The sequence below is a fragment of the Ovis aries genome, chromosome 18 (genome assembly GCF_016772045.2).
Source record: "Ovis aries strain OAR_USU_Benz2616 breed Rambouillet chromosome 18, ARS-UI_Ramb_v3.0, whole genome shotgun sequence".
NCBI lineage: Eukaryota > Metazoa > Chordata > Mammalia > Artiodactyla > Bovidae > Ovis > Ovis aries.
In genome coordinates this window covers 11277667-11304689 of record NC_056071.1, presented here as the reverse complement: position 1 = coordinate 11304689, position 27023 = coordinate 11277667, and the positions used below count along the sequence as shown (strand labels likewise).

General features: G+C 39.8%; 1 long non-coding RNA gene across 1 annotated transcript in view; it reads right to left on the bottom strand.

The window, feature by feature from the left end:
- LOC105603051 (uncharacterized) overlaps nucleotides 1-23731 on the bottom strand; it is a 58589-nt gene extending 34858 nt beyond the window's left edge. The window contains exons 1-2 of the long non-coding RNA XR_001021990.5: nucleotides 9238-23731; nucleotides 6642-6698 (exon numbers count right to left, since the gene is read on the bottom strand). This is a non-coding gene — a long non-coding RNA (uncharacterized LOC105603051). The remainder of the gene's footprint in view (nucleotides 1-6641; nucleotides 6699-9237) is intronic.
- Nucleotides 23732-27023: the final 3292 nt, after the last annotated feature.

Genomic DNA, 27023 nt, shown 5'->3' with positions numbered 1-27023 from the left:
GGTGCCAAGTATTCTTGATCTTAAACAAGGAATTTTGCAAGAACCTTCCATACTATAATTGAGAAAGAGAAGGCAGGACTTCCCTGGTGGTAGTCCAGTGGTTAAGACTTCGCCTTTCAACGCAGGAGATGCAAGTTCAATCTCTGATCAGGGAACTAAGATCACACATGCTATGTGGTCAAAAAACAAAACAATAAAGCAGAGGCAATATTGTAACAAGTTCAGTAAAGACTTTAAAAAAAGAAGAGGATAAAAGTAATATTATTAACATTTATAGATAGTTTCTTTGTATAAAGATCTATGATGGAGGTTATTTTATTTAATCCTCATAATACAATATATAGTTTTAACATATATATGAAAATTATCCCCATTTTACAGAAATATTTTCATATATATGATAATAGTTTTCATATATATATGAAAATTATCCCCATTTTACTGAAGGAAAATTCTATCTTAGTGAAGCTCAAGTATCTATGTCAAAGAACACAAAAATAAAATGTTTTGGACTGTAGCACATCCACTTAGCCTCACAACTAATGGGAGTTATTGAAATGAGATAAAGAAATTGGAGGGGAAAACACTGACAAATACAGAATTAACTGGAAGGGGAGGATTTTAAGAAGATTGTTGTATTAAATATGTTCCACACTAAGGAGGTACACCAGGGAAAATGTAGATTAACAAAAGCCATGCGTCTGGGGAAAAGGAAGTCACAAGGTGGAACTTTGAAAGAGTACATGTTTTGATTAGTCGTGACAGTGGAAATCAGAGACAAGAAATCAAGATATGATTGGGTGTGAAGATGTGGTGGATTTGAAAAGAAGTCCTGGGAGCCTTCAGTGAAAAAAGAAAATATGGTAGCTACTACTGAAGAACCAAGGGACTTTCTCAATGCAGGGATTTGTGCATAAATGAAAACAGACACAGGGCTCCTCAGCAGAAAGGGGGAACCAAAGAGAATGGGGAGATACAGGAGATTTGAAGGAAGGAGTAGACATAGGAGCAAATGAAATCAAGAACATGGGTCAAGACTAAACAACTTTTCTTGCAGGGAAACAAACACCTTTTCCATGTGGGAGAAAATGAGTGTAAGAATGGAATGGAGAGCTAAGAAAATGACAACTCACTAGCATTCTCTCACAAATCCCAACAATTTATTTACTTATTTAGTTAATCAGCTACATAGTTTGTTGTTGTTGTTGTTTGCTTGTTTTCGGTTTGATTTGCTTCAAAGGCACAAGAATGTTGCTGTCCTATCTCTAAGCTTGAAAACTTTGGACTACCTCTGACCCCACTCACTTTCTCACGCTCACATCCATTCAGCTCCTAGATATCAACAATTGGTTTCCAATTTGACAAACCCTTTTCATTCCCACCAGCACTTGTAGCCCCACTGCTATAAGACTTACAGTCTTTTGAAAGTAATACTACTAGAGGCTTTTTTTTGATGGAGCAGCGGTAAAGAATTTGCCTGCTGATGCAGGGGATGCAAGAAGTGTTGGTTGGATCCCTGAGTCTGGAAAAACCCGTGGAGAAGGAAATGGCAACTCACTCCAGTATTCTTGCCTGGAAAATTCCATGGACAGAGGAGTCTGGCGGGCTGCAGCCCACAGGGTCTCAAGGAGTCAGACATGACTTAGCAACTGAGCACCATCACACACGCAAGAATACTCTTGACTGAACCCCTGCTATAATTCAGAACAGCACTGAAAAAAAATGGGCTGTATCACCTTTTCTTATGAAAAGATGCTGAAGTTTTCAGAGGTAAAGTAACTTACTTGCGTTTATATGATTATAGGTAAAGAACCAGAAACTGAACTCAGGTCTTTCTAACTGAAAAAACATCCTCTGCCAGGCCACATTCTTGAGGGCACAGGCCTCGTATCATAAAGGGTGAAGAAGATATTTACAAGAGTTGTGGTGGAAACTGAGCTACAGAATAAGCAGATATTGATGCCTGACAGCTCCATTGGATTTGGGCAGTGTGACTCTGTAGTGGTCACTTCTACCCAGCACAGTGACTTCCTCCAGAAAGGTGCAGCAGCTTGGGGTTGTTGTTGTTGTTCAGTCACTCAGTTGTGTTCAACTCTTTCTGATTCCAAGAACTATAGCCCACCAGGCTCCTCTGTGCATGGGATTTCCCAGGCAAGAATATTGGAGTGGGTTGCCGTTTCCTTCTTGAGGGAATCCTCCTGACCCAGAGATCAAACCTGCATCTCCTGTTTTGGCAGGCAGATTCTTAACCGCTGAGCCACCAGGAAACCCCTTTACTTAGAAGTGGAAACATAAAAAAGACAGTAAGGGTTAACACAGGCGAGAATCCTCATGGTGATGAGGACCAGCAAGCTGAGACAAAAACCAAATGGCAGTCTTGGGATTCAAGGAAAACATGACTGGACGCGGAGGTAAGTGAATGACTGTCACCTGAGAGCCTCAGCTGAGTCCATTTGTGACAGAGGCCTCCCTTCTGTATCTTCAGCATGGAGCCTGTGGTTTGGTCTCTTGGTTCTCAGGTTCTGGACTCCTGGAACTTCTGATCTTAGTCCATTTATTCCTCCTCATCTCAAGGCTTTTATTTTTCTTTTAATTTTGTACTAGGATATAATACATGTGTGTGTAAAAACTCCACCACTATAATAAATTTACTCTTTCCATATTTTTCATTTGCTTATCCAGTTCTTGTATAAAATCACATGTTACGTTTTAAATAGTTCCAGTAAGGAAAGATATGCCATGTTTTACTGGGCATGTTTCAATCTTTCATAATTTTCTATTTTAACAGAGGCTAAGGCAGAAAGTGAAGAGGAACTAAAAAGCCTCTTGATGAAAGTGAAAGTGGAGAGTGAAAAAGTTGGCCTAAAGCTCAACATTCAGAAAACGAAGATCATGGCATCTGGTCCCATCACTTCATGGGAAATAGATGGGGAAACAGTGGAAACAGTGTCAGACTTTATTTGGGGGGGCTCCAAAATCACTGCAGATGGTGATTGCAGCCGTGAAATTAAAAGACTCTTACTCCTTGGAAGAAAAGTTATGACCAACCTAGATAGCATATTCAAAAGCAGAGACATTACTTTGCTGACTAAGGTCCATCTAGTCAACGCTATGGTTTTTCCAGTGGTCATGTATGGATGTGAGAGTTGGACTGTGAAGAAGGCTGAGTGCCAAAGAATTGATGCTTTTGAACTGTGGTGTTGGAGAAGACTCTTGAGAGTACCTTGGACTGCAAGGAGAGCCAACCAGTCCATTCTGAAGGAGATCAGCCCTGGGATTTCTTTGGAAGAAATGCTGCTAAAGCTGAAACTCCAGTACTTTGGCCACCTCATGCAAAGAGTTGACTCATTGGAAAAGACTCTGATGCTGGGAGGGATTGGGGGCAGGAGGAGAAGGGGACGACAGAGGAAGAGATGGCTGGATGGCATCACTGAGTCGATTGACGTGAGTCTGAGTGAACTCTGGGAGATGGTGATGGACAGGGAGGCCTGGCGTGCTGTGATTCATGGGGTCGCAAAGAGTCGGACACGACTGAGCGACTGAATTGAAAGGCTCCATTGGGCTTCCCTTGTGGCTCAGCTGGTAAATAATCCACCTGCAGTGTGGGAGATCTGGGTTCGATTCCTAGGTTGGGAAGATCCCCTGGAGAAGGGAAAAGCTACCCACTCCAGTATTCTGGCCTAGAGAATTCCATGGACTGTATAGTTCATGGAGTCACAACACGACTGAGTGACTTTCAAAATAACAACAACAACAACAACAACAACAACTCAATTAGGGCTTCCCAGGCGGCTCAACACTAAAAAATCCCCCTGCAATGCAGGAGACACAGGAGACATGGGTTCGATCCCTGGGTCTGGAAGATCCTCTGCAGGAAGTGTCAACCCACTCTAGTATTCTTGCCTGAAGAATCCCATGGACAGAGGAACGTGCGGGCTATAGTCCATGGGATCTCAAAGAGTCTGACATGACTGAAGTGACTTAGCATTAGAGTATAGCATCACTTACTCAATAAACATGAGTTTGAGCAAACTCCGGGAGATAATGAAGGACAGGGAAGCCTGGTGTGCTGCAGTCCATGGAGTCACAGAGTTGGACACGACTTAGCGATTGAATAGCAGCAACATGAAGTATAGCACTTGTGGTTAAAATCTTCTATTTCTTAATAAGACAAACAGGGTACTTTTAATTCCTTTGAAAATCACTCATGCATTCAAGAAATATTTGTTTTTATTTTCTGGTCACTACAAGACTATACCATCATACTTTTGTTATTATTCTACTGGGAGAGTGATCAATGACAAGAGCAATGATGGAGGTAAGCCCAAATTAGCAGCTAGGGCACCAAGAAGAATCACTTTCTTCAGACAGGTCATAAGGAAAATGATTCTTTTCTCTTTTATTGACAAAACTGCATCACAAAAGATATTCACGTAACCTTTTTATTTGGGGGCCTAATTAAAGGTGTTAGAAACCCTTACGTAGGCTTTTCTCCTCACCCACTGGAGTGTAGAATGATACATCCGCACTCTGTTGGTGTTTTATTACTTGCTTTTAAAAGGGAATAACTGGAAGAACATATCCTAGAGATGTGGGAAGTCATAAACCATGTTGTTTTGTCTGGCTATGGAATGGTGAGAAATGGTTTTCACTGGCACCTGAAGACATTGGAGAGTTAAAATAATCATATAATTGTTTGTCCCAGTGACTTCTTTCCATCTAGCCTCAGTTCTTACAAACTTTTTTTCAAGAAGAGGGGCATGTTTTGCTTGCAATTTTAAGAAAATGACTAATATAAAATATCCTCCCTTCTGGAAAATGGAATGTGAATTCATTGTACGTGTCATGCTATTGGTTTACTTTTGTAGTTTTAAAAATATGAGGAGGAAATCCATTCGTTTTCATGTATCAGATATTTAGGTTGTTTTTCAACATGTAAAAGGAGGTGCTGAATTGATAAAATGTCACTTTGCAAATGATATCATTTTTCCCTATATCTTTGTAAATAGATGAAGACTTAACTGAATTTAGTTCTGACTTTAAAAATATGCTCTTGTTTCCTAAAATCTTATAATTGGTTTCTGTGATTTTATTTATTTTTTTCTATTATGTGCTGTCTCTAGTCTTCGGCAACTTGAAACACATCACTCACGTTTAGAATATCTTTTGATGCTCTACTGACCATTGCCACCAAAGAATGGACACATGTGCTTTATGGATCAGCGTTTCCTCCTGACTCATGAACAAAAACCTCCCTGAGAGGTTGATAAGCAAACAGACATCAACAAGAGAATGGCAGCTAATTCCCCAAAGAGGCTGACGGAAGTCATACTTCCCAAGTCAGGAAAAGAAAGGCAGGACGTGGGTGATCCAGAGAAAGGTGCAGCGTTCCAGGACAGACAGGAAACACTGACATATGGCAACCGAATCAAAGGGAGCCATCCAGTCCCTGTTCAATTGTTTGAGACACAAAGTCCATGATCCTTAAGCCATCTAATACTTTGACCATTACTTTGAGAAAACTCAAAAGTGATGGTTGATGGCAGTGTTAGTGAAAGAGTGAGCACTGACTGCAGGAAGAATGAGAATTCACTGTGGAATGAGTATAAATAAGACACTTGGCTTTGATTTTTTTCAAGATTTTGTTTTGTTTATCTTTTTTTTTTTGTATGTGAACCATTTTTAAAATCTTTACTAAAATTGTTATAATATTGCTTCTGTTTTTATGTTTTTGGGTTTTTTAGCAACTAGACATGTGGGATCTTAGCTCTCCAGCCAGGGATCAAACCCACTCTCCCTGAATTGAAGGAGAAGTGTTAACCACTTAGACCACCAGGGAAGTCCCACTTGGCTTTGACTTTGGTTGAGAGTTGTATAAAGTTATCTTGTCCAAGAGTTATGCCTTGCTTTTTTTTTTAAGATATTAAATTTTCATGATGATTTTGAATCTTCACAGATCATGTACTAATTTAGAGTCTAACATGATGAGTTCCAATTAAGAACTAGAGAAAGTACACTTTAAAGAATGAAAAAGTAGGTATAAAAATTTTGGTGAACTTTACATCATGATGGCTTCCCTGGTGGCTCAGATGGTAAAGCGTCTGCCTACAATGTGGGAGACCCAGGTTCAATCCCTGGGTTGGGAAGATCCTCTGGAGAAGGAAATGGCAGCCCACTCCAGTACTCTTGGCTAGAAAATCCCATGGACAGAGGAGCCTGGTAGGCTACGGTCTATGGGGTCGCAAAGAGTCGGACACGACTGAGCGACTTCACTTCACTTGCATCATGATACAGACAAGGATATTAATATTAATAGTAATGATTATATCAAAAGGGTTCAGAGTCAGGGTCACAAAATTCTGGGGTTAGTATTTTTTGTACTGTTCCAAAGGATATTGTTTGATGGAGAAAGTAGATGAAAACCTTTATAGGGAGAGAGGCAAGGAAGAGTGTATGGAACCCAGAGGAGCCAGTTGGTTTAAGAGCACATCAGTTTCAGCCTACTTTCCTGTTTTCAGTCTCTCTGAGTACCTCTGTCTTCCCCCTTCTGAAGTCGCACAGTTAAATTTCTGTTCTTTGGAGTCAAAAGAAGTCCCTATACTTCCTACTCCTAACCCAAACACATGGTCCATTATGCTTACCTTATGTTAAAGACATACTTGGGATCTTGGAAATTCCATGTAAGTATTCTCTCAATCCTGAAAGAAGAAAGAAGGTAGCAGAAAATGAAAAACTAGGATGCATGTAATATGCATCATGACTTTGAAATTGTGGGGAAATGGAAAACACACTTGATGCTCTGCAGTCTTATTAAAAAACAATAACTAAAATCTAGAGGCTTGGAGTGCTGTCGGAAGAGAGTTTTTCCCTTCCCTCGCATTTTTATTCCTCTTGGAGATTTAGTTTCATTTGCAGCAATTTCTTCAGCGAGTAAAATAACATTTTACTCAAGAGTTAAAAGGGGTCAGTTTGGGTCTTGTCAGGGTGCTTTGGATCTTTCTTGCTGACCTGGAATTAGTGCATGTGTGTCTAAGTGCTACTTCAACCACCCAGCACACCATGAAATATGTTTTCCGCTACAGTGATATTGCTGGCAGTGCATAAAACAAATGGACTGGGTCAGGAATAGCTTGACTCCACCTTTAAATGGGATCTTCTAGATATTTATACATTGGCGAGAACTTCCAAAACTTTCTTCTATTGAGATTTTATTGCAATTTTAATTTCTATCTACCAGAAACTATTCATTACCTCGCTTCATCCTTGTAACAACCTTAGAAATGAGTTCTGTGTTGTAAGCACCAGGGCACAGATGAGGAAACTGAGGTTCAGAAGCTTTACTATTTTGCCTTAGGACTCAAGCTAGTAACTCGAAATATAAATGAGAAGCCTGAAAACCTCAAGTCTTTGCTTTTTCCACTTTGACTCATCTCATTTGAAACTGCACCATTTAGGATTTGGGTTTCAGTTCAGTTCAGTCACTCAGTCATGTCCGACTCTTTGTGACCCCACAGACTGCACCACGCCAGGCCTCCCTGTCCATCACCAACTCCCAGAGTTTACTCAAACTCATGTCCATTGAGTCGGTGATGCCATCTAATCATCTCATCCCCTGTTGGCCCCTTCTCCTCCCACCTTCAATCTTTCAAGGATCAAGATCTTTTCAAATGAGTCAGTTCTTTGCATCAGGTGGCCAAAATTTTGGTGTTTCAGTTTCAACATCGGTCCTTCCAATGAATATTTGGGACTGATTTCCTTTAGGATGGACTGGCTGGATCTCCTTGCAGTCCAAAGGACTCTCAAGAACCTTCTCCTACACCACAATTCAAAAGCATCAATTCTTCTGCACTCAGCTTTCTTTATAGTCCAATTCTCACATCCATACATGACTACTGGAAAAAACCATAGCTTTGACTAGATGGACATTTGTTGGCAAAGTAATGTCTCTTCTGTTTAATAAGCTGTCTCAGTTGGTCATAACTTTTCTTCCAAGGAGCAAGCGTCTTTTAATTTCATGGCTGCAGTCACTATCTACAGTGATTTTGGAGCCCCCCAAAATAAAGTCTGTCACTGTTTCCCCATCTATGTGCCATTAAGTGATGGGACCAGATGCCATGATCTTGGATTTCTGAATGTTGACTTTTAAGCCAACATTTTCACTCTCCTTTTCACTTTCATCAAGAGGCTCTTTAGTTCTTCTTTGTTTTCTGCCTTAAGGGTGATGTCATGTGCATATCTGAGGTTATTGATATTTCTCCTGACAATCTTGCAGCACTTCTCATAACTGCACATAAGTTAAATAAGCAAGGTGACAATATACAGCCTTGATGTACTCCTTTCCTGATTTGGAACCAGTCTGTTGCTCCATGTCCAGTTCTAACTGTTGCTTCTTGACCTGCATACAGATTTCTCAAAATGCAGATCAGGGGGTCTGGTATTCCCATCTCTTTAGTAATTTTCCACAGTTTGTTGTGATCCACAGTCAGAGGCTTTGGAGTAGTCAATAAAGCAGAAGTAGATGTTTTTCTGGAACTCTCTTACTTTTTTTGATGATCCAACAGATGTTGGCAATTTGATCTCTGGTTCCTCTGTCTTTTCTAAATCCAGCTTGAACATCTGTAAGTTCATGGTTCATGTGCTGTTGAAGTTTGACTTGGAGAATTTTGAGCATTTACTTTACTAGAGTGTGAAATGAATGCAATTGTGCAGTAGTTTGAACATTCCTTGGCATTGCCTTTCTTTGGGATTGGCATGAAATCTGACCTTTACCGGTCCTGTGGCCACTGCAGAGTTTTCCAAATTTGCTGGCATATTGAGCATCATCTTTTAGGATTTGAAACAGCTCAGCTGGAATTCCATCACCTCCACTAGCTTTGTTCATAGTGATGCTTCCTAAGGCCCACTTGACTTCACATTCCAGGATGTCTGGCTCTAGGTGAGTGATCACACCATTGTGATTATCTGGGTCATGAAGATCTTTTTTGTACAGTTCTTCTGTATATTTTTGCCACCTCTTCTTAATATCTTCAACTTCTGTTAGGTCCATACCATTTCTGTCCTTTATCGAGCCCATCTTTGCATGAAATGCTCCCCTGGTATCAATTTTTCTTGAACACATCTCTAGTCTTTCTCATTCTATTGCTTTCCTCTATTTCTTAGGATTTGGGTGTAGCTGCATACAACAGATAAGCTAGATAACCAGAGATGAGACAAAATAGAGATTCATTCAGAGCTAACCTGTCCAGAGCTGGTTAAAGGAACTGCTTTCAGTTCTCCGGTCGTGATCAGGCATATGAATGCATCTGCAGCTCCAGCCATCGTGACTCTCATTCAGATAGGAAAGAGTTAGAAAAAAGAGGATGAGTGGTACTCATAATAAGGAGGCAAAACTTTCCCAGGAATACATAGAAATGATCAGAAACTCACTACTAGTGCCCTACCATCTATAGAAATTAATTTTGATCTGATCACATTGCTGCCCACCCTCCAAAATAATAGAGCTCCTGTCTGTAAGAAGGAAAATGGGAGTGGGTATTGTATAAGCATCCAGAAGTATCTATCCCCCAATGCAATTATATCTCCATTTCAAAAATAATCAAATGTTTTCTTTGGGGTACTTTTTTGTCTCAGTAGCATATCCCTGCACTTTATGTTTACCAAGTGAAGCCTGCACACACATTGACCGTTTTGGCTGATTGTCTGCCAGCTAAATAAACACTCTCCATATAAAAACCACACCAGAGAGAGGCTTAAAGTTTAACCATTTAAAGGGTTTGATGTTACTCTAGTTTATAAAGAATCTTTACTTGGCAATGTTATAACACTATTTTCTAGAGAAATAAATGGTTTTGAATATAAAATTCAACTCTTTCAGGTAATGGAAAAAGGCAACCAAAACAGATGTACTATAGGGCATACAAAGCTTGAACCACTCAAGAAATATCTTTAAGGTTGGAAGCTAACTCTTATCATCTTAGGTCTTTGTTGCCCTTGAATTTGCTCATCTTAATGGCTGACTCACCCTATTCACCCTCCCACTTGGCAGCGGAAGTTAAATGGCTTGTGATTCACAATCTCAGCCCCCAGAGTGCATATTTGTAATGAAAGAGGTTTATAATGTGTCTCCAGTCTCCTTGGCCTCCTCTTCCTCCTTGCCAAATCCCTTCTGCTCTGTGAGATTTTACAGAGTACTTGACGTCCTTAGGTCTTGCCAAGCCGGTGAAGATGTTTACAAGGGATTGGACATAAGTTTCCCAGCCATCAAATTAGGTAATTAATCCCAGATTATGCTGAATGTGCATCAGACAACATGAACTATACAGAAAACGAGTCCATCAGTTAATACAGAGGTGGGGCTCGGGAGGGAGAGGATCTGGGGAAGTGGAGATGGCAGTCATGACTAAAGAATAATGGTCAGTGGAATTAAAGGAGAGTCAGGACAGTGTGATGCTTCTAAGCTCAGGCTAGGAGCTCCAAGAAGAGTGGAGGGTTCATTAATGTTAAATACTCTAAAGCCTGAGTAAGATGGTAAGGTGAGACAATTGTGTTTGGAAAGTAGCATATAACTGGTGAATTTGCCAAGGTAGTTATAAAGCGATGGTGCTGGGGAAAAAAATTTAAAAAAAAAACATTGAGCAGATAAACCTCTGACAGTGGGCTTCCCTAGTGGCTCATCAGTTGGTTAAAGAACCTGCCTGTAATGCAGGAGACCTGGCTTCAATCCCTAGATCTGGAAGATCCCCTGGAGAAGGAAATGGCCACACACTCCAGTACTCTTGCCTGGAGAATTCTATGGACAGAGGAGCCAGGCAGGCTACAGTCCATGGGGTCACAAAGAGTCAGACATGACTGCGCAACTAACTTTCACTTTCTAACAGTAGAAATTTAGAGAAAAGGGATTTCTTTTCTTTTTTCTTTTTTTTAGCAAAAGGGCTGTTCCTGGGGATAATAACTCTCTTATACCTCTGGACTGTTCTTGCCCATGGAATTGAACAGGCTTCTGTATTATGGGGCAGAAAATATAAATGTAGAGTGAATTTATAGTGTACCTCTATCAGCAGAGGTAAGTATGTGTAAGCAAAGTGCTGCCCTCTGTAGCTGTGGCTGAAATCAGGAGGGCCAAGGGGATTTCATGTGGGCATACCAGTGGCATCCCTGAATATTTTTCAAAAAAAAAAAGATGGCTAGTATTTATCGCGCACTTATTCTTCCTAATGCTTGCATGCTGTTGGCATGGGTTGCCATGCCCTTCCTCAGATCTTCCTGGCCCAGGGATTGAACTCTTGTCTCTCATGTCTCCTGCACTGGCAAGCTGGTTCTTTACCAGTAGCACCACCTGGGAAGCCCTGCTCTTCCTAGACACTATTGCAAACAACATAAAGGACCTTTAAATAAAGATACTAATGGCTAACTGGTCATTTTTTGAAAGACATCCTGGTAAAGGGAAGGAGAAAGAGATGATGGGAACCAGGGAGATATACAAGTTGGTGGGGATGGCAATTTATATGGTAAACTCTTGGATAAAATTTTAGCCTGGAGGAAGGTGGTTAGTATAGAAGGGCGAATGGAAATGAATTTGCCAAAAGATGGAGCGAGGGTAGAGATGGAAAGGATTTATACCATATTGAGTTAATATTAATGGCAACTGATGTTTTATACAATAGTCCTTCTAAATACAAAGCATTCAGTGCCAAATATGAGCACAATATACACGCATTGCACACACATACACCTGTACATAAATCATGAGTGTGTGCAGTGTTATAAATCTCAGTGTCTAAAAATGGCAAGTGGAACATGAGGAATTTAGAAGGATGATTATTTAGTTTACAATAAGTGTGATAAAATATAATAGGTTTTCAGGTTCCTTAGAATGCTTATCTTTCCCTACACCTAATTTAAGAAGCATGTCTCTGGACATTTTTATTCTTTTTCACTTTCTAGTGACAGAGACCTTGACAGATAGAACTTCTACAGCGATTTTGAGCTATGCAAATGGGAAGAGAAAGAAGAATACAAAGCTTTGTTTCAATATGACACATTAAAATGAAAACCAATAAATTATAGAGGAGTATTCAAAGTTTTGCCAACAAAGGTCCGTCTAGTCAAGGCTATGGTTTTTCCAGTGGTCATGTATGGATGTGAGAGTTGGACTGTGAAGAAGGCTGAGCGCTGAAGAATTGATGCTTTTGAACTGTGGTGTTGGAGAAGACTCTTGAATTGCAAGGAGATCCAACCAGTCCATTCTGAAGGAGATCAGCCCTGGGATTTCTTTGGAAGGAATGATGCTAAAGCTGAAACTCCAGTACTTTGGCCACCTCATGCGGAGAGTTGACTCATTGGAAAAGACTCTGATGCTGGGAGTGATTGGGGGCAGGAGGAGAAGGGGACGACCAAGGATGAGATGGCTGGATGGCATCACGGACTCGATGGACATGAGTCTGAGTGAACTCCGGGAGCTGGTGATGGACAGGGAGGCCTGGCGTGCTGCGATTCATGGGGTCGCAAAGATTCGAACACGACTGAGCGACTGAACTGAACTGATTCAAAGTTTTTACATATCATCAACGACAGTGTATAGTTCCATAATGTTTTTATACTCTCCCCGTTATTCATGATTGCTACTGTGTATCTTTTTAATTTTCTTCTTTTGGTAAATCCAGGAGTTGGTGATGGACAGGGAGGCCTGGCATGCTGCGATTCATGGGGTCGCAAAGAGTCAGACTCGACTGTGCGACTGAACTGAACTGAACTGAAGTTTTTATAACTGGAAGGCTCTCTTAGGCTTTAAACAAAATGATTACATTGTGCTCTCACCCAGGAAGGATAATTTTACTGAAAAAAAATCTTAAGTTGGTGGTTATTTTTCATTCATACTTGGAAAGTATCATTTCATTGCTTTATGCCCTCTGTCACCTTTCTGAAAAGCTTAGAGTAGATTTAGTGGGTGGGTATGCACTTCTGGATAATATGCTTATTCTCCATGGTTGCTTTAAAGATTTCCTTTCCCCTGATGTCTTAAAGTTTGCCTGCATGGCCAGTGTGACACTGTTTTTAATTTCAGACTTTCATCCCTTACACACAAGGCATAAGTTCTTTGTATAATGGCACGGCCTTAGCTGATCAAACTCCCCTTTCCCCTATTCTCCTTTTTGACTTTCCAGTCTTCCTCCATGTCACTTAATCTCATCTTCTGATTTGCTGTCTCTTTATTTTTATGGTGGGTTCATGTTAAATATTTTCACATAAAGTCACAAATGCATTTTTACACGTCTCACTATTTAATTCTATTGACTGCTATTAAAAGCTTTAGACTGTATTTTACAATTGTAATGCTATTTTGTTCTTTTGCTTTATATTTTATCTGTGAGCATTGATTTTCAGTATGATTCTTTACTAACATATTTTAAACCTTTACACTTGGAGCTGTAAAATTTTTGTTGTGTTTCTTGACTTTTAATATTTGTCAAGTTCTCCTTTCTCTCTAATTGGTTATATTTTGAAATGGTGTACTCAACATCACTTTTTACTTGGTGGGATTTCCAAGCCAAATCAGCTATAAATTTTACACAAAAAGAAGATGAAACATGAGACTATGTTGCTTGCCTAAAACAAGTAAAAAAAAAAAAAAAGAAATATAGCTCTGTGGTTTCCTCAGAAGCCACGTGGAGCCCCTCTACTTTATTCTTCGCCCTGATATTAGAAGAATCACATAAAAATTGATGTTGGACTATGTTTCAATGGTGATTAATGGCTTTTAGGATAAAATATGAGGTCCTGTTCTTTACATGTCATTCTGAATAGAGACTGAGTAGAGAAGCTTGCCAAATCGTATGTTTGTACTGAGAACCCATTTGCATCCTGGTGGGGCTTTGGGAACTAGTTCTCATCAATGGAAGCATGTTGAAATGAGAAACGCCATTTATAGGTCAAGGAAATTGAAAGCATGTGTGCTTTCTCTGTGTACCTCTTCCCACTCTAGCCCCCTGACTATGTAGAGTAGTCCACCCACCACCACCACATCAGACTGTGAGATGTATAAACTACCATAAACTCCTATTTTGCTGTGCTGCCGAGATTTTGGATTTATGTGTTATTGCAGCAGAGCCTAGCCAACCCTGACTAATACACCTGACCTACAAGGGCTTCCAAGGGCTGTCTCTCCAGGCTCATTCTGTACCATTCTCCCCTTGTTTACTGCATTCCCCACACATTGCGAGGTCCATTTCTAAATACAGCTGCCCTTTTCTACTTGCGACTTTGGTACATGTTGTTCCTCTGCCACGCACACTCTTCCTTGCATTCTTTGCCTGGTTTCTTCTCCAATTCTCAAACCATACACCAGTTCCTCAGGGAAGCTGTCCCTTGCCCTCCATCTGAAACCACAGCTTTTATTGGCTTTCTCCATCAGAGAACCTTCTTTCTTAATAGCATTTTGTTCAATATTTAATTATGTTTATTTGTACAATGTCTTCCTTCTCTAGCTTGGGCTCTCTGTATGTATCAGGGAAGGAACTGTTTTGTTCAGTTCTATGTATGTGACACAGATGGGGGCTGAAGACACATTTATTGATTAATATTTATTTGTTATTGAGTGAATGGGCTGCTCATTTCAAACCCTTGCATTTGTTAAGTTCCTAGGTGAAGAACTTCCATTATGCATTCTATTGTGAAATATGAGGTTAAAAGTGTTATATGATTGACAATTTGATTAAGATAGTATATGTCAAGGTCTTCTGAAATACTTCTTGTCATACTCAAATTATCCTTACTAATTATTATAACTAAATTCTACAGTCATGGACGTAGTTCTGACAAAATTCTATCAATAGATAAATGGGTAATGCTAAGTTTTCATACCATACAATTTAACTTCGAAAAAGAAAACCAAATTTACCCTTACAGAATTCATAATTACACAATATATGAGTATTACAAAGGTTTAAATGTATTTCATTGTAGCCATATATATATACATAGCTCTTATTTTATCTCTTATGAGCAATTTGAGGACAGAAATTTTTTTTTCAATATACCTGAGAATTTAAGCATAATGTTTATCATATGCTAGATGCTTAGTTGCTATATGAAAAATAAATGAATGATTAAATACATTACTTTCATTGATTAATAATTATAATAATTAGCCATGATCTCCATGCATGTCAAAAAAAATAAGAATTTAATTCTTGAACCTCATTTTTTTTAAAAGAAAAGACTAATTTAGAAGTTCCTGGTGAAATGAGAGGATTTAACAGGCAAAAAATGTCATGACATAAGAGGTTTCTACGATTCTGAATCAAATTCAGGCAAACATAAATAACAGTGAAATGATAATACAGTACATGGCCTGCTTGCTATTCTTAATACTGTTCTGAGAAATTCTATGACTGGATTTGTGCTGTAGTGATTCCAAGCCAAACATAGACATTTTGACAATTGGTTTCAATTTTGAGTATAATTATATTGTTCATTTAAACATGCATGATAAAGCAGTTTAATCAGAAACCTATTGCTTGTTCAAAACCCATGCAAGAGCTATTTTTTCCCAATGTCAGCTCAGTTGTTTTGGTTAACATAGAAGAATGGATATTCAGGGAGATCATTCTATACGCAACTGAAGGGCTGGTTAGAAAAGACGTTTCAGCGTGGGTTAATTCTGGCTTTTGGTCCCTTGAAAACAAAGGGGAAAAAGTGGCAGATGTTGAACAAAAGAAAAAGAGAGATAAGAAGGTGAGAGCGTCAAGTCCAGCTTTCAAAATACAAATTTAACACATGTCTGGCGCGGGGCAAAACCCAAAGGTCCAAATTCGCAAGAGGTTGAAAGGACTTCCTCTGTCTGTGGGTCTGTGTGTATGTGTGTTTAATAGCGGCTTATAGGTTAAACACAGCAAACTCTCTCACTGAGCAGTTGAAACCTCACACCCAGGCTTACACCCTGGGGCTGAAGCTGATGGATGTGTGTCACGGTGAAGAGGTAAAATTATTTCTCATTGTCGTCTTTGTTTCTGTCAAGTTTGTGGATGGATGAACGGTGCAGGACTGAGAGAATCTGAAGACAGAGGCCCAGACAGCTTGGAAGGCATCAAATGTATTGAGCAGAGAGAAGAGCTGGGGTACTTCTCTGTCAGGCTGATTAGCCTGTTATAAACAAAACAGCTTTAAACTCCCACTTCACACTGTTAACTAACAAGGTCCCTGATCTTGTCCCCATTTCTGGGGCCGGATGAGGCCCCGTCTGGAGACGATCCGACCAACAGTCCTAACTGGGACTTGCCTCCCCTTAGGGGGCCCACTGTCTTCAGGGTGATTGCTTCCTTGTGCCTTAAACCCCTGACCCAGTCCAGCTTTTAACTCATTATTCATCAATTTTCCTAGTCCATTGGAAAAAAAAAAATGCAGTAGGGTTGCTGCTCAAATACAAGGGAGGTTGGGGGTAGGGAAAGTGGCATTCTGGCAAAAAAGGACAACCCTGTCAAAACATGACAGCCGATCCAATGCCTGTTTTATACTATTCGTAGAAAATGCCAAATTCTGCAAATAGTAACCACATGTACATTGGCTTCACAGACGCAATGTTCTGCTACAAAATGAGACGTTCTTTATTTTAGTGTGTCATCAAAGGCAGCGAAAATATCATTCTAGCCATCTAGGCTTAACCCTGTGGGCTCTCAATTTCTAGAAGTTTAACGCGAGCAGTGTGCATGTGCACACACACACACACACACACACACACACTCACACTCATTCGGGCCACATGAGCAGTAGCCCTGGCCCTCACAGCCCACTATCCAGAAAGGCAATTTGACTCACAAATGTGTTCCAGGGCCATTTGTATTCCTCACCAGGGGATGATTACAGGGACAAGCCCGCATCTGACGTTTAGGATCTTGCTGGCTTTGCCAAACGGAGGATGGGAGAGAAACAGCTTGGGGGAGACATGGCAGGAGGGCTGAGGCCCCACTCAGACTCCTGTGAGCACTGCAGCCAAGACAGAGTCCCAGAAGGCAGTTTCTTGCCCTGCTTTTCCTGGCTGGTGCCCGCCAGGTTTTGTTTGGATGCACTGGGACTGGCGTTCTAATTCAGATCTGCTGTGCAGTTGCTCTTTTAGGGGCACCTGGCTTGTAGTCCCTTGCACTAACATTTAAAAGAGCCCAGCATAGATCGGAACCCAAGATGAAAGTTTTGAGAAAAGCGGACCTAAGTCAACGGCCACCAGCTGGCTTCGAGGCCGGGCCTGTTCTTGCCCAGGAATGCTTCTAGCACCTTCCACATGACCACTGGCTCCAAAGGCGCCTCCTGTTTATCTTCTCCTCCATAACAAATAGTCTCTGGAGTGGCTGCAGTAAATCTCCTTCAGTCTGGAAACCTCAGCCATGGCTGTTTGTCCTCTTTCTCCCGGGCTAGCTGGCTTCTCCCCCTGGGTCTGCCTGTGCTCTGACTCTGACAATTATTTCAAAATGTCTGTACTTGGCCTCTTGATGGAAAACAAAAGAGCCCATAAAGAGCAAGGAAACTTCTCTCGCTTTCCGTTCAGACTTGAGTCCACAAGCAGGGCAGCATGTCCTGGGGAAATGGCATCCGCCTGCTCGTTTCCCAGCTGAAGGGGAGATAGATAATAAACGGCAGAGGCTTCTGCTCCCAGCCTGCACCACCCAGGACCCGACTGATCCTTTCTGATGGCAATAAATAAATGACGGAAGTTTTAGGCACCAGACTAGTGAATTGGTGGTTAAGCCTCAGGCTTTTATCTCCCTGACCCCTATTTGAACTCAACCTTGGTTCCTAAGTGCAGGGCAGACAAAGTGGGGTGGGAGGAAGGTTTCTTATCGACGTGAACACCCCTTCCAGCTCAACATAAAGAAATATGATGCTATGTGTGTGCGTGTGACTCGGGGGCAGAGGTGGGGGTGGGGAATATTTGTAGGAACAAAATGAGAACAGAGCAAAATCCCAGCTCTTATTTCTTGATGCCAATCCCATGGTCGCACTGTTTAATAGTGAGCATATCAAATAATCCCACTAACGTCTATTGGGGTAGGGGGTAAGGAGGTGTCGGTTGCGGGTGAGGCACTGTTTACACTGCTAAATATACAAGTTTAAAGAGACAAACTGTTTCAGGAACTTGGAAAGAAAAAATATCAATGCCGACGCTAGCACTGGCTAGCATTTATTGAGTCATAAATATGCCAGTTGCTGTGTTAACATGCTTTATATGTGTTATTTCATTTAATCCTCACAACTCTGTGAAGTAGGTTCTATTATGTTTTCTAATTTTACAAATGAGGATCCTGTGATTTAGAGATGTTTCATGATTTATCTAAATCCCATGCCTGGAAAATGGTGGAGCCAAGAGAAACAGTCTATATCTCACCCCATGTTATATCACTTCCTTGAAAAAGAATTTAATGCATAAGGTTCCCCAATCTGATAGATGATGACCACATTTCCAGCCAATATTCCACACATATTCTGGCAATTCCAAAAGTATCCATGAGAACAATTGATCTGACTGTTTGAGATTAGAATTGTATTATCTCTCTTTAGTCTCCTCATCTGAAAAAATGACCATGATAGGAATGATCTCTGTGTCTTTTGATGGAGATGATTTTCAAAATGATTTGTCCTGTAAATGGAGAACAATGGAAATGGAAGCAAGATTTAGATGCTGTTTAAAGCAGCTGTTCACCAAGCCCTCCAGTAAGATTCCGGAACTCATTGTCAGAACAAGACTTTGAATTTGTAGACCAGTTCTATTTAATTAGAAACCCTAGGGCTCCTGTTCTCAATAGGGACAAGGCAAAGGGTGGGCTTTAATGTAGTTTTGTTACAGTTACTATGGTGGATAACCAAGAAACAATGTTCATGGCAGGTAATGCACCGATTGGTGGAGGAATTTTGGGATGCACAAATCTGTTTTTCTTTTAATACTACATTAAGTCCCCTACAGACAAATAAGTTCTGTTTCAAGAGTGTGTGCTTATGTCTGATTTATTAGTAAGTCCAACAAAGTTAGCCTAGGCACTCAACTAGCACAGTCAGCTATATAGTACTGTATTACTACAAGTTTATAATATTTTTCACATAAATAATGCATAAAAACTAAAAAATTAAGAAAATAAAATATTAAGAAAATATTAAGAAAATAAAATATTAAGAAAATATTTTAAATCTTACAGGACCTTGAAAAGTACAGAAGTCAGTACAACAGCTGGCCTACAGGGGCTGGCATCGAGTGAACAGACCAGAAGAGTTACTGATGGAGGAGGGGAAGGAGGCGGGAGTTGGTAGGGCTGAAAGATCATCAGCAACAGGAGATGGAGGGCAAGCTGCAAATTCACTCAGGCCTGATGCTGATGGCTCAGGCTCTGGTTCCTGGCAGGATTCAATTCTGTCTACCTTCTTGGAAAAATGATCCAGTGGTACAGTCTGGTAGCACCATAAAGGCTACGTCATTGCTGTTTTCCTACTTGCTTTCAGACATCCTGGGCTGGATATAGAGATGCTGAACTACTGTCCTCTACAGTGCTGTACAGCAAAGTACACAAAAACGCAGCCACTTGAAGTGAATGCCCACATGCGACAATGTAAGGCAGACACATGAACCAACCTACATGCTTGACCTGCAGACGTGTATTCACATCTTTGAAGGTTGGCAGCTTCAAGGTTTGTATGAAGAGGACATCCCATAAAGAGTAAGTAGGCATTTTAGGCATCTGAATATTTGCTTTATTTTTATGTCAGGGAAAGTTTGGAATGGTTAGATGTCAGGGGATCTCATCTCATGTTTCTAGTTCCTGGAGATAGTCAGTCCACTTTCTCCCACAAGATAAACCTATAGGTATGTGAATTAAAGCAGTAAAGGTCTGACTAAACAATTACCACAGGAGCTGGAAGGGAATGCCCTATAGGAATGAAGACCCAAGACTCAGGGGGTCTTTGAAAGGGTACACAGTGAAGAATTAAAACATACCAACTACTGCATTGTCTAATGAAAACTCAAGCTCCAGTGTGTCCCATCTCTATTTCATCTACACTCCTTTGACCTCAGAAAAGTGACCCCTAACCTTGCCTTTTGAACTTCCCAAGTTGCTGCTTTTTCTTTTACCTGAAGGTCTATGTCCGATTTTCCTCTAGTTTTGGATCAACACACCAGTCATTCCTTTGCTTGAATGATCCCATCTACCATGAGGCAACATAATTGTGGCAGGAAATATTTGTTAGAATTACAACTTCGGTTTAAATTCTAAATCCCAACCCTGAGTGTCCTGTCCATGTGATCTACCCAAGTTTTCTTGTTTAGTCACTAAGTCATGTCCAATTCTTTTGTGAGCCCATGGAGTGTAGCCTGCCATCCTCCTCTGTCCATGGGAATTCCCAAGCAAGAATACTGGAATGGGTTGCCATTTCCTTCTCCAGGGGATCTTCCAGACTCAAGAACTGAACACACATCTCCTGCATTGGCAGGTGGATTCTTTACCACTGAGCTACCAGGGAAGGCCATCAATGTCTCTACCTCATAAAACTTTAATTCCTTCATCTCTCAGTGACACGGAAAATTTGAAATTACATGAGATAACACATATATAGATTTACTTTAACATGTGCTCTTTAAATATGCCTTCTTTACTGTTTATATGCAGAGCTTACAGATGCATTTTCTTTTGCTCTCATATCCTCTATGAAGGAGGTACAAAATCTTTATCTTCTATAAACTTCCATACGTGAATCAGGCATTTAATATACACTTTGCTAATAAGTGTGATAGATAAATTAATAAATCCCTTCACAAAAACACTGCCAAGTTTTAGTGATGCACCAGTACAGACAGCGTATTAAAAAGCAGAGACATCACTTTGCCAACAAAGGTCCATATACTCAAAGCTATGGTTTTTTCCAGTAGTCATGTACAGAAGTGAGAGCTGAACCATAAAAAGGCTGAGCACCAAAGGACTGATGCTTCCAAACTGTGGTGCTGGAGAAGACTCTTGAGAGTTCCTTGGACAGCAAGGAGATCAAGCCAGTCAATCCTAAAGGAAATCAACACTGAATATTCATTGGGAGGTCTGATGCTGAAGCTAAAGTTCCAATACTTGGGCTGCTGCTGCTGCTAAGTCGCTTCAGTCGTGTCCTACCCCAGAGACAGCAGCCCACCAGGCTCCCCCGTCCCTGGGATTCTCCAGGCAAGAACACTGGAGTGGGTTGCCATTTCCTTCTCCAACACATGAAAGTGAAAAGTGAAAGTGAAGTCACTCAGTCGTGTCCAACTCCCAGCGACCCCATGGACTGCAGCCTACCAGGCTCCTCCATCCATGGGATTTGCCAGGCAAGAGTACTGGAGTGGGTTGCCATTGCCTTCTCCAAGCAGCCTCTCCCATTTCTCACTGTTGTTGGCTTCCTCTCCATTTCTGTCCTGATCAGTTCAGACCCTTCTCCCAGGCACCACACCCTTCTATATCCTCTTAGACAATCCCCTTAGACGCCTCCCTCGGAGTCTCTACGTACACCTTAAACACAGTTTGCCCCGAACTCATTTTTTCTGCTAAACCTGCTCTTCCCCTCCTTCCCTAATCCAGTAATGGCCCCACCATGTGCTCAGAGACAGAAGTGAGATACTTTGGCTAACTGATGCAAAGAGCTGACTCATTGGAAAAGACTCATGCTGGGAAAGGCTGAGGGCAGGAGAAGAGGGCAACAGAGGATGAGATGATTGGCAGGCATCGCCAACTCAATGGACATGCATTTGAGCAAACTCCAGAAGATAGTGGAGAACAGGGAAGCCTAGTGTGCTGCGGTCTGTGGGGTCAACATGACTGAACACCAACAACCAGTACACAACCTGTTTAGGAGACATGGTAAAAGAGCAAAGTGTCTTTCACTGGAGGAAAGTTTTTGTATATATCTTTTTCTTCTTATAGTATCATCAATATGATTAATTTGGGGAATTTCCTGGTGGTCCAGTGGTTAAAAGTCTGAGTTTCCATTGGAAGGTAACACAGATTCAACTGAAGTTTGCAACTGAAGTGGTTTGCAACCCAACCAGAAGGTTCAATTTCTGGTTGGGGAACTAAGATCCCGCAAGTCCTGCAGGATGGCCAAATACATATATATATATTTGCATGGGAACTTTTAGAAACCTTCATTGCTTAAGTATAAGTGAAATAAGTTCCCTGGGAGAGAAATAGGGATCCGAAGTGTGAAAGCATTTACTTCGAGTAGTTCATCCTCTGCCCTTGCCCAAGAAGGGTATTCGTCATGACGAATGGGTCTGGGTAAGTAAGCAAAGGATGTAAAATTTATCCAAAAGAGTTGAACCATATTGGAAATGCAAAACCCAGCTCGTCACCTCAGAGGATTTCAATCCTGGATCTTTTCCTAGACTCTAGAAGAGCTGAGGTCACTGTAATTTATTATTGGCAAGACTATAAATGTCTAATAAAAATAACTTGATTATGAGCATTTTTATTTAAAGTTTTATATGCATGTCTATGCTGAAGTTTTCAATCCTTTCATTTGAACGTACTCCCCCGTTTTCCTGGCAATGTATTTCCATATTTCCTTGAAAAGTCGCTCAAGATTATTTTAAGTAATATTTTTAAACTCTGCCTCTGTATTTAAGAAAGAAAAGGAAAATCAGAAAGTGGCTGAGAAGTGAGGTTGCTTTCTGGTTCCTGAAAAAATTGGGGATTATGGGTAACAACAGAAACCAAACGGGAGTGCTCAGTCTAAATTCTGCACAGCCGTGTTCATGCCCAGATTACTGGGAATGTCTCCTTCACGGCATGGATGAGGCAGAAACAGGTCCAGCGACTGGATGGCACATTTGGAACCCTTTGGCCGTTTGCAGCTAGTAAATGACGAGCTATGGAGCGACTGACTACCGGACCCTTGCCAACACTATCAAATGGTTTAGGACGTTTTCTCGGGCCCTAACTGGGCCTCAACTAAGTGGACAGGAGTGGAGTTACAGAATGAGCTAGGGCTCCAAACCCTTCTCCTCTAGGTCACATTCTCACCGTCTGCTGTGCCAAAGTTCTTCCCAGAAGGCCCTTGTGAAGAAAATAAAATTTATCCTCACACAGCCTTAAAATGCTGACATTCCATGTTGACACGGATTGTTTACACAGAAAATTAATCAGTTACAGTTTTAAATTTTAATTAAAGAATGTTTTCTGGTGTTATTGCAAAACAGACAAAAGCCCATAAAATGTATGTTTGACTGCTGTTGTGTGTTGTCTTTGGATTGAGGTGCAGTCATGAGATCAATCATGCATGATATTTTTGTGAACTTTTCTTTTAACAGAACAACCTTCACATAAATTAGGTTCATTAAAAAACATACATCAAAATAAAAGTCATTCTGAGAAACTGTGATAAAATTTCCTTTCTAATCAGCAACAGACTACTTTGTACTGGTTCTGTAAATAATAATATGGAAAGAAAATAAGTCAGCACTCAATTGTGCAATTAGCTGCTATTTGCCGTTGAACCAAAAGTGACTTATAGGAAGTTACACATTTTACTCACGTTTTGATCAAGAGAAAATTAGTGGTTCAGTGAACATTGTCATGGAGGGAATATTTTGTTTCGAGATGGTGCTGAAAGTCTGCACATTTTTTTAAGATTAGTCTTGTATTCTTATATTTCTTTTTCTTCTTTATCTTGCTTTATTTCTCCAATAGTTAAAGAAATAAATGATTCTTATATAAAAGGGAGAAAAGTACATAGAATCAAAAGTTTTTAATAATCACTTAATAAAAAGCAACTGTTACATTTATTATTCTTTTCAATGCATTTACTAAAATCATTTATATATTTTCAAAAATGCCTTAAAATAGCTAAATAGCACATCAGAAGTGCATAATACTTGAATACTGAGACCTCAAAATCTAATGCTAAAACTACTGATACGAATAGTTACAATAAAAATACATCAAATTAAAAGTATATATACTAGCAAATAAAATTCACAGTACCTTAAAAGTAAACAGGTTTGTTGCAGAGTATTACCACTCTAAAAAACAAAAGTGAAGTATTATATGTTGTGATATATCATACACTACTTTATATTATTTAAGCAGCTAATTTTTTTCCATTTACCAGTGTACACTGGAGCTCTTCTCAGGTTTGATGTATAACACAATCTCATTCTTTTTAACAACAATCTAGAATAACATTAGATGAATCTGCTAGTAATGGTCTTCCTTTATTTTCAATTAGTTATTCTTACAATCATACCTCAAAGAACACTTTGAACATCTTGTTGAATGGCATTATTATATAAGATGTTCTTTCAGGTAAATTTTTAGAATTAATATTGGCAAGTCAAAAATACTTATTTTAATTTTATTATATTTATTCTCATTTTTGACAAAATAATAAATGCACATAGAATTAAAAAACTACCCAACACCAAATATAAAAAATAGTGCTTTCTTGACTTACTGCTCCTCATTATCCCCTCGATATCTCCTCGTTATCTACCTTCTCTGAAGCATCCCCTCTACATTTTGTATCTTACCTCCTGATTTACCTCCATATTATTAAAAGATATGTTTATACTCCTATTTTGCCTTAAACACAAAAGTGAACACAATAGTATAATAAATTGCTGTGTCTTCATCACTCAACTTTACAAATCATGTACCAATGACCTTCAGTGATGCATCATCACTCCCACCTAATTCACACATTCCATTTGATTGTTTGGCACATCCCAGACATTATATCATTTCAACCATAAGTATTTCAATATATATATTTAATAAATAAGGATGATTTTAACATAACCATTCCATGTATCATATCCTAAAGTAATTTTAAAATAATACATTAGTATCATCAAATATTTACTTAGTATTAAAATTTAAATTTTTACCTAAATATTATGATGCTAATTTTTTAACCCTTTGGATTTTTTTTATGTAAAAATCCAAATAAAGTGAATACATTGAGAGTGGTTGATGGTCACTCCCCATCTCCCTCTCTCTGGCTCCTTTGTGTATCATGATATTTAAGGATGAAATCACTACCATATTTTCCAGAAATTTGAATTTTTCTAGTTACATACTTGTCCTGGGGTTTAGCATGTTTCCTTTTTCTCTGTTCCCTGTGAATTAGAAGTTGGAGGTTGGAACTATACTCTTGGTCAGATTTAGACTTTTTCTTTTCCTCCTTTCCTTCCCTCTTTTTCCTTCTTTCTTTCCTTTATCTTTTTTTCTCTCCCTTCCTTCCCTTTCCCCTTCTTTCTTTCTTCCTCTCTTTATTTTCCTCATTAAACCTATTTCATAATAGATTTTCCATTCTGCCATCAGAAGCCCTGTATAACCTAATAATCTATCCTTTTATAATGTTAACAACCAAAACTCGAATAACTAGAACCAAAAATTCATTATGAGCTGCAATTTGGAAATATTCTGTCATTTTTCTTCATTTATTAGCTGGACACTTCTATAAGTAATCATTTCCTTTAATTTAATATTGGATTATCTTCATTCTATTGGAGAAGGCAATGGCACCCCACTCCAGTACTCTTGCCTGAAAAATCCCATGGAGGGAGGAGCCTAGGAAAGATAGTGTAAATGCTTAATTCATTCTCTTTACCAACCAGTTTTCTAATTATGAGGTTGTTCTCTAGCATGTTGTAATAATAACTTCCTATAGCACTCCTATGAACTAAAAAATTCAACTATATTTATTTTATGGTTTATATTTATTGTTGCTATTCTGAATGATACTCATAGTTCTCCATCTTTCACAAAAAGATACTTTCAAATTGCCTCCCGTGTCCTTTGGTCATGAATGTGGTAGTTTACAATAGCGTCCTTGATATCAAGTGTGACAAGATGTTCAGGGATCATCCTGTGTAGCTTTGGCTCAGTCATGAAGTCATCCATTTCTCCAAAGAAATAGATCCCTTTGAGTGGGTAATTGTGCTTAGACACCACAATCTGAGAGCTGAAAGTGCTCATTGTTACTGGGTTGATTAAGTTTTCTAGGTCTTTTTAATGGACAAAACTCAAACTATGCTTTATTTCTATGACAAAAATGAATTACGAGTTCACACTAACTATTCTTATTCAAATTTAGAACTAGAACATTTTTAGAATAAACTATGGCATCCTTAATTTATTTATCCTTCATTACTCCCAGATTTGCCTCGGAATAGCAAAACCAGTCAGTCAGTTGGGTCTCTAAGTCATGTCTGACTCTTTGCAACCCCATGGACTGCAGCATGCTAGGCTTCCCTGTCCATCTCCAACTCCTGCAACTTGCTCAAACCCATATCCTTAGATTGAGTGATGCCATCCAACCATCTCATCCTCTGTTGTCCCCTTCTCCTCCTACCTTCAATCTTTTCAGCATCAGGGTCTTTTCTAATGAGTCAGCCCTTCCCATCAGGTGGCCAAAGTATTGGAGCTCCAGCTTCAGCATCAGTCCTTCCAGTGAATATTCAGGACTGATTTCCTTTAGGATTCACTGCTTTGATCTCCTTGCAGTCCAAGCAACTTTCAAGAGTCTTCTCCAATACTGCAATTCAAAAGCATTCCAGTTCTTTGATACTCAGTTTTCTTTATGGTCCAACTCTCACATCCATACATGACTACTGGAAAAACCATAACTTTGACTAAACAGACATTTGTTGACAAAGTACTTTCTCTGCTTTTAAATATGCTGTCTAGGTTGGTCATAGCTTTTCTTCCAAGAAGCAAGTGTCTTTTAATTTCATGGCTGCAGTCACCATCTGCAGTGATTTTAGAGCCCAAGAAAATAGTTTCTCATTGTTTCTATTGTTTCCCCATCTATTTGCTATAAAGGGATGCAAGCAGATGCCACGATTTTCATTTTTTGAATGTTGAGTTTTAAGCCAGCCTTTTCACTCTCTTCTTTCACTTTCATCTTCTTTCACTTTCATTTCTGCCTTAAGAATTGTGTCATTTGCATATTTGAGGTTATTGATATTTCTCCCAACAATCTTGACTCCAGCTTATGCTTCATCCGGTCCAGCATTTCCCATGATGTAG